Source organism: Manis pentadactyla, chromosome 2, assembly GCF_030020395.1.
Source record: "Manis pentadactyla isolate mManPen7 chromosome 2, mManPen7.hap1, whole genome shotgun sequence".
Taxonomy (NCBI): domain Eukaryota; kingdom Metazoa; phylum Chordata; class Mammalia; order Pholidota; family Manidae; genus Manis; species Manis pentadactyla.
Window position 1 is genome coordinate 130659329 of NC_080020.1, and position 6440 is coordinate 130665768.

Here is a 6440-nt window from a genome sequence, read left to right on the forward strand (position 1 = left end):
TGGGAAGCAGAGCAGCTGGAGAGGGGAGTTCAGCACCCATGCTCTGAGCATTGACTCCTCCAGGGCCTGACTTTTTTATTGTGGTAAAATACACACATCCTAAAATTTTCCATTTAAGTCATTTTTAGGTGTACAGTTCAGTGGCCTTAAGTACACTTATGCTGTTGTATAAACAACACCCCTCACCATCTATCTCCCGAACTTTCCATCTTCCCAAACTGAAACTCTGTGCCCATCAAGCAGAACTCCCCATTCTCCCTGACCCCAAGCCCCTGACAACCACCATTCTACTTCCTGTTTTTGTGAATTTAACTATTATAGGAATCTCATGAGTGGAAGCTTTGGCCAATTCAGGGAAGATAAGTGATTGAATTAAAAACAACCTATTTAGTATGTGGTCAACTTTGCCAGCACGGCCAAAGGACTTGACAGTGCCTTCATGTTGACGACTGTCAAGTCAACAGAAGCTGTGGAGGGGATGAACTTTTGACAAAAGTGATAGGGAGGAAATGAAACAACTAACTGAAAATTAAGATTCAAGGTAAGGTCAGAAATGTACTCACAGTGTTCATTAAGGAAAGTGAAGCAGAATTTAGCTAATGGTCCTTAGGCTAGATGGGTAAGAGGCCTTAAGAAAATACACTTGTTTTGGATTTCACAACCTATTTAGGATGGTTCTACCATTTTTGAGCCTTTATTCTCTGTGAAACTGGGTGTTACTCACTTTAAATACATTCCCTTATTTAATGCTTATAAATCTCTGCAGTGTATATGTCCCTGTTCCCAACACTGGCTATGCAATTTGCGGGGCCCAGTGAAAAATGAAAATGTGGACCTCTTGTTCAAAGAGCATTAAGAATTTCAAGATGACAAAATCAGACCAGTTCACCGAGCTCTGGGCCCTTCTAGGTGTGGGGGCCTGTGTGACAGCACAGGTTGATGGCCCTGAAGCTGGATGTCACGTCTCCGTTTCTCTCTGAGGGCACTGAGACAGGAGAGACCACGTCTTGCTCATGATCTGTCAGCTCTGATGCTGGAGGCCCGGCGACAGGGCAGGCGGGCCTTAGTGGCCATTGTACCCCTGCTTCAGCTCAGCATCGATGTTCAGGGAGTATTTGATACAATTCAGCAAGTGCTAAGGAGTGCCTAGAACTTTTGTAGGTATTGTCAGGAGCACTGTAATCTGATGACATACGCTAATAGCTCATGCTGGTAAATCCCTGTACATACAAAGGACATACTCATCCTGACTCCTCCACCAGGCTTTAGGGGGGTCTGTTTAATTTCTCTGGGAGGGTAATGTGAGCCATCTAACTTGTGAAGATTTCTCTTTAAACAACTATTTGCCTAATTGGGATAAATCAAAGTAAATGCTAATTAGAATCTTCCAAAGAGTAAAAATAGATCTTTAATCACTCACATTCTTGCCGAGCACAGAGCGCACCAGGGAACTATGTTTTCCGAACCTCAGTCTTATTTAATGTTTTACAGATTTCATGCCAAACGCCACATGTCAGGAGCTGGCATGCAGCTGAGAAGCTTGAACGTGGTTGATTTGCAAAGGCTGTTGTCATGAGAAACTCAGCTGTTTGTGGCTCTAATTGTGCTTGTGCAAGTCTGACAAAGAATTTCCTCCACAATCATGTGGTTAGAGTTATCCTAGTGAAATTCAAGTGACAGCTGAAGAGAGTCCAATGGGATGGGCATGGCCAAAGGTATGACAGACAGTCATGCTCACCACACACTGTGCCCTGGGCAATGGTTTAGGCAAAGGACAGCCCGTAGGACTTCTGTGGTCTCCTGCCGCATCCCTGGGAAGTGGTTCTGTGACAGCTGACACTTGCAGGTGACCTTTTATCTGAGATTCCTGGCTTCATTGGGCAAAATTAAAACCCTTCTTTTGCCTGCTACTGACATGGATGTCCTGGGGCATCTTGGGGAAATCACTTGGGGTGCTCTGATGAAAGTGGCCTGAATGATGGAATTGGGGTCTATCATCTCCTTCCAACAAGAATGGTGAGGGCCCAGCATCTCAGGGAGGCGACCGATGACCCCACTCTGCCCGTGGGCCCGCTCTGCCATCCTCACACGTGGGCTTTCTCCTCCACTTTGCCTTCTCAAACCACAAGATGCCGTTTCTTCATAAGACTGTGTCGAGCTATAGGGAGGTGTCTTGTTTTGACTTTCCTGAAAAGCAGAGCCTGATATCATTTATCTGGGAGATGATCCGGGAAGCAAGAGTGAGGGACAGGGACACAAGACAGGGCAGGAGAAAGGCCAAAGCAAGGATGCCGCTGCGGAGTGCCCCAGGGGCCAAGGTGGGCAGGAAGCTGCTGGGAGGGACAAATGTGGGCAGGAGCGTCTGGCTGGAAGACTAGGCTCTGAAGTCTTCACCTGCTGCTTCTGTTCCCCAGCAGCTGGTGGGGTTGTGAATGTGGTATGTGGGGTGGCAGGGAGCAGCATGGGAGACGACTCCAAGGCAAAGGTTCAAGAAGCTCAGCGTGCAGATGCTGTGGGCTCGGGGTGGGTCTGAGCTTGCGGAGGATGCCCCTTGGTGCCGGAAGGCCTAGAACAGCCGTCTGCTCTTCTGCACTGCTCCAATATCTGACCCTGGAGGGCAGCTTCCCCTCCCTCTCTGCCCCTGCTGATCAGGTCCCCGAGGCAACAGCCCTTCTTATCACAGGGCCAGGTGCTGTTTCCGCTCATCCCAGAGTACTGGCTGTAGGTTCCTGCCAGACCCCACAATCATTCGAACAAGCCCATCATAGTTTCCCTTGTGAACCAGGGGGCACCCCATCCTCTTGACACTGCAAGTCTGTCTCCCACTGCCAGCCTGCCCCCTCCGTTCCCAAGGGCAGCGCCCATGCACCCTCCTCCCCGGGTGTGAGCTTATGTGACTAAGAAATGGCTGTCTGTCTTGTCCACACAGGGGCAGGTGTGGTGCATCCAGCCGTCCCCTTCACCCTGGGCAGCACCCCTTCCTCACCAATGGAGTGAAGAGGAGGGAACCATAGCAGCCACAGCTGAGACGCCCACCGCGGCTGCGGCTGCAATCCAGGTGGCCAGAGGGGGAGAGGCAGGAGGCAGAGGCCTCTGTTACAATGGGGCAAGTGGGCGGTGTTTCCTTTCTTGTCCCTCTTTGTAGGGTGGATAATCTTTCCCCAAAGCCCCCACTGGTGCCCCTCATGTCTCACTGGACAGAATGGGGCCACTCGCCTACCTCTGAGCTGATGGCTGTCAAATGGCAATGGCGTCATGGTGGCTGACTGGGGACTGGTCACAGTCAGTCCCCTACAGTGGGGGCAGGGCCCACTGTCCATGAGCACATTTTCACCCAGTGCCTGAATGAGATTGGGGTCCTATCAGAATGAAATGGGGAGGGATGGGGTTGGGTAGGCAATCAGCTGTGTCCATTCTCTGGATAATGGGAAGCTGTTCAAGGGTTTTGGGCCAGAACAGTGCCATCTGCAGTGGGTTATAGCTCTGGTGACAGTATAAAAAATAGAATGGAGAGGCAAGAATCGGGACAGGCCAGTCAATTAGGGGGCAGGTGCCCGAGCTGAGGACAGGGACAATGACAAATGGCAAATAATGAGGGATGCTCAGCACAGTTAAGCAAGGGAAAACCCATTACTGGAGACTGAAGTTCACTGGTTCTCCTACCTGAGTGTCCTTGGCCATCACTGAGGCTCCTCCAAAGGATTTGGGTTTGGAAGTCTGAGATGAGGCCAAGAATGTGCAGTTTTAACTCACATCCTCCAAATGATTCTTAAGCAGGTGGTTGGTGCCCACATGGTGAGTATCACTCCCCCTGTGAGTTAAAAACCCAGTTTGGAAGTACCTCAAACACAGCAGCACTCCAGTAGGGGTTGGGGGCAGGTTTAACCCTTCCTATAGTTTCTTTGCTTGGTCCCTACTGCAGAATCGACACCACGGTGGACGACGGCTCCAGACCCCTGAGCAGGCGGGTCCCAGAGGTCTATTGGCACAGGCTCTTGGTTTCAATGGCAAACCACTTTTTGCCCTGGTGCCTCCTGGTAGCCAATGGCATCCATCCCTGGGGTCCACCTGATGTTTGTACCTGACTTCCGTATACTGGATTGCTATTGCTGTGTCCTCCGATGGAACTATTACCGGCTGACTTAGCCTGAGAGTCAAATATCATCCCAGAATGAGCTGCCTCATTCCTTCATTCTCTGAGTATTTGCTGAGCAGCCAGGTGCCAGGCATGGTTCGAGGCTATGGGGGTCCAATATGGAGACAAATGGGCAGAGTCCCTACTCTCATGACACTTACACAACATGAGTCACATAGTAAACAGATGCAGATCCAATGGGTTGAATTGTGTTCCCCTCATATTATGTCTAAGTCCTAATTCCTGGTGCCTTTGATCTTATTCAGAAAGCAGGTCTTTGAAGATGCAATTAAGGATCTTAAGATGAGATCACCCTGGACTCAGGATCAGCCCTAAATTCAACAACTGATGTCTTTATGAGAAAGAAGAGAGAAATCTGAGACAGAGGCAGATGGATGAAGGCAACACGAAGACAGGAGACATTGAAATGGGGCAGCTGTAAGTCAAGGGACACTGGAGCCACCAGGAGCCGGAGGAGGCAGGAAGAGCCTCCCCTGGAGCCCTCAGAGGGAGCCTGGCCCTGTGGACATCTTGAGTTAGGACCTCTGGCCTTCAGATCTGGGAGAGAAAACATTTCTGTTGTTTCAGCCACCCAGTTTGGGGAAATTTGTTACGACAGCCCCGGAAACTGAATCGATAGTAAGTCAGGTAGTAGTAAGAGCTGGGGAGGAACGTAAGTCAGGGGAAGAGGATGGCTGGAAGGGTGGAGGAGAGTGAGCAGGGACACACTGGTCCTCGCTGCTGGCTCTGTTTCCCTGATGGCAGCCTCCTGGCCTCTTCCTATTTGTTTCTCCCAGTTGTGTTCCCAGACCTTGATTTATGATCTCACCTCACATTCATCTGAAGACGGCAGTTCAGTGGGGACTCTGCTCATTCTCTGCAGAAAGTAAGTGGCTTCCTGTGGATAGGTGCAGGGGTCACAAACTCAGATGAGGGCCTGGGTGAAGGGCAATGGGGAGGGCAATGCCCACCTTCAAGCTGGCAGCTGCTGCTCTGCACCAGCGTAACGCTAGCCCTGGCAGACCCTCCGTTTCTCAGGAGAAGCCAGAATCTGATACACATCTCCAGTTGTTTTTTGTTTTTTTTGCATGTACTTAACAATTCAGATGAAGTTGACATAGCATAAAGTCAAACCATTTTGAAGTGGACAATTCAGTGTTTAGTCCACTCACAATGCTGTATGACCACAGCTTCTATCTAGTTCCCAGACATTTTTATCACCTGAAAAGGAAATTCCATACCCATTAAACTGTTACTCCCCATTCCCCCACTCTGGCCCCTAGCTACCACTGTTCTGTGCTCCATCCCTATGAATGTACCTATTCTGGATCTTTCAAGTAAATGGAATCGTACAGTTAAATGTCAACAATGAACGACCCTCAGCACAACAAAAGACACCAGGTGGGCCAGATAGACTGGTCCTCAGACATTCAGCTTTTGACCTCTGGCTTGGCCAGTGACAGGTGGCGCCTCATATCAAAGTGATGGGTTCATTTGGAAGCTGTCTCAGTGACATGTTAGGACACCGGTAGTGCCAGGTCAAGGAGTGGCCAGGAAGGTCTGCCCTGGGTAAGTGGTTTTGGTGGCCATATTTGGGTTCTTGTATTGTCCCCAAGAGGAAACATGGCTGTGACCATTGGTGCTGGAAGGCAGTCTTTTCCCTACAAGTAAAAGGGCTCTGAAGGGTTGGGAAGGATGCTCCCTTCTTCTTGGCAGTCTAGTCAGACGTGCCTCTTGGTGAGAGGACCATTCGGGGATGGCACCCACATCAGAGGAGAGTAGAAGGAAGATGGTGCCAGCATGCTTTTCAGATCTCATAGCCACAGTGGTTCATGTGTTTAAGAATTCCCCTTTTCAGCCTTGAATTCTTCTTTGGAGAGCAAAACGTGTAGGGTTGGTTGTTTCTCCCAGAGGAGGTGAGGTCATACTCTTCCTTTCCATTGTAAGGCAGGAAAAAATTAGACATTAATGGTTAATGTTTGAAGGCTGTGTTCATTCCTTAGTGATGGTTATTGAGCACTTGCCAGGCACCCAGTGGGACAAAGATACATAACCTGTCAGCCCTCAGATTTATTAGCAGAGGGTGACAGATAAATTAAGAAAAAGAAATGTGTCACCAAGTGTCAGCTAGTAACAACTGGGGTAAGAGTAGCAAAAGACAGATTTGACCAGGAAGAAGGGAGAAGGGAGGCAAAGAATTTCATTTTCTTTTTCTCAAGCCAGTGCTTATGGTCCTAGAATTTGTTATCTGCCCAGGAGTGGAGGTGGGAGTGGCAGGATGGGAGGCTGGGGTGGAAGGAGGAGT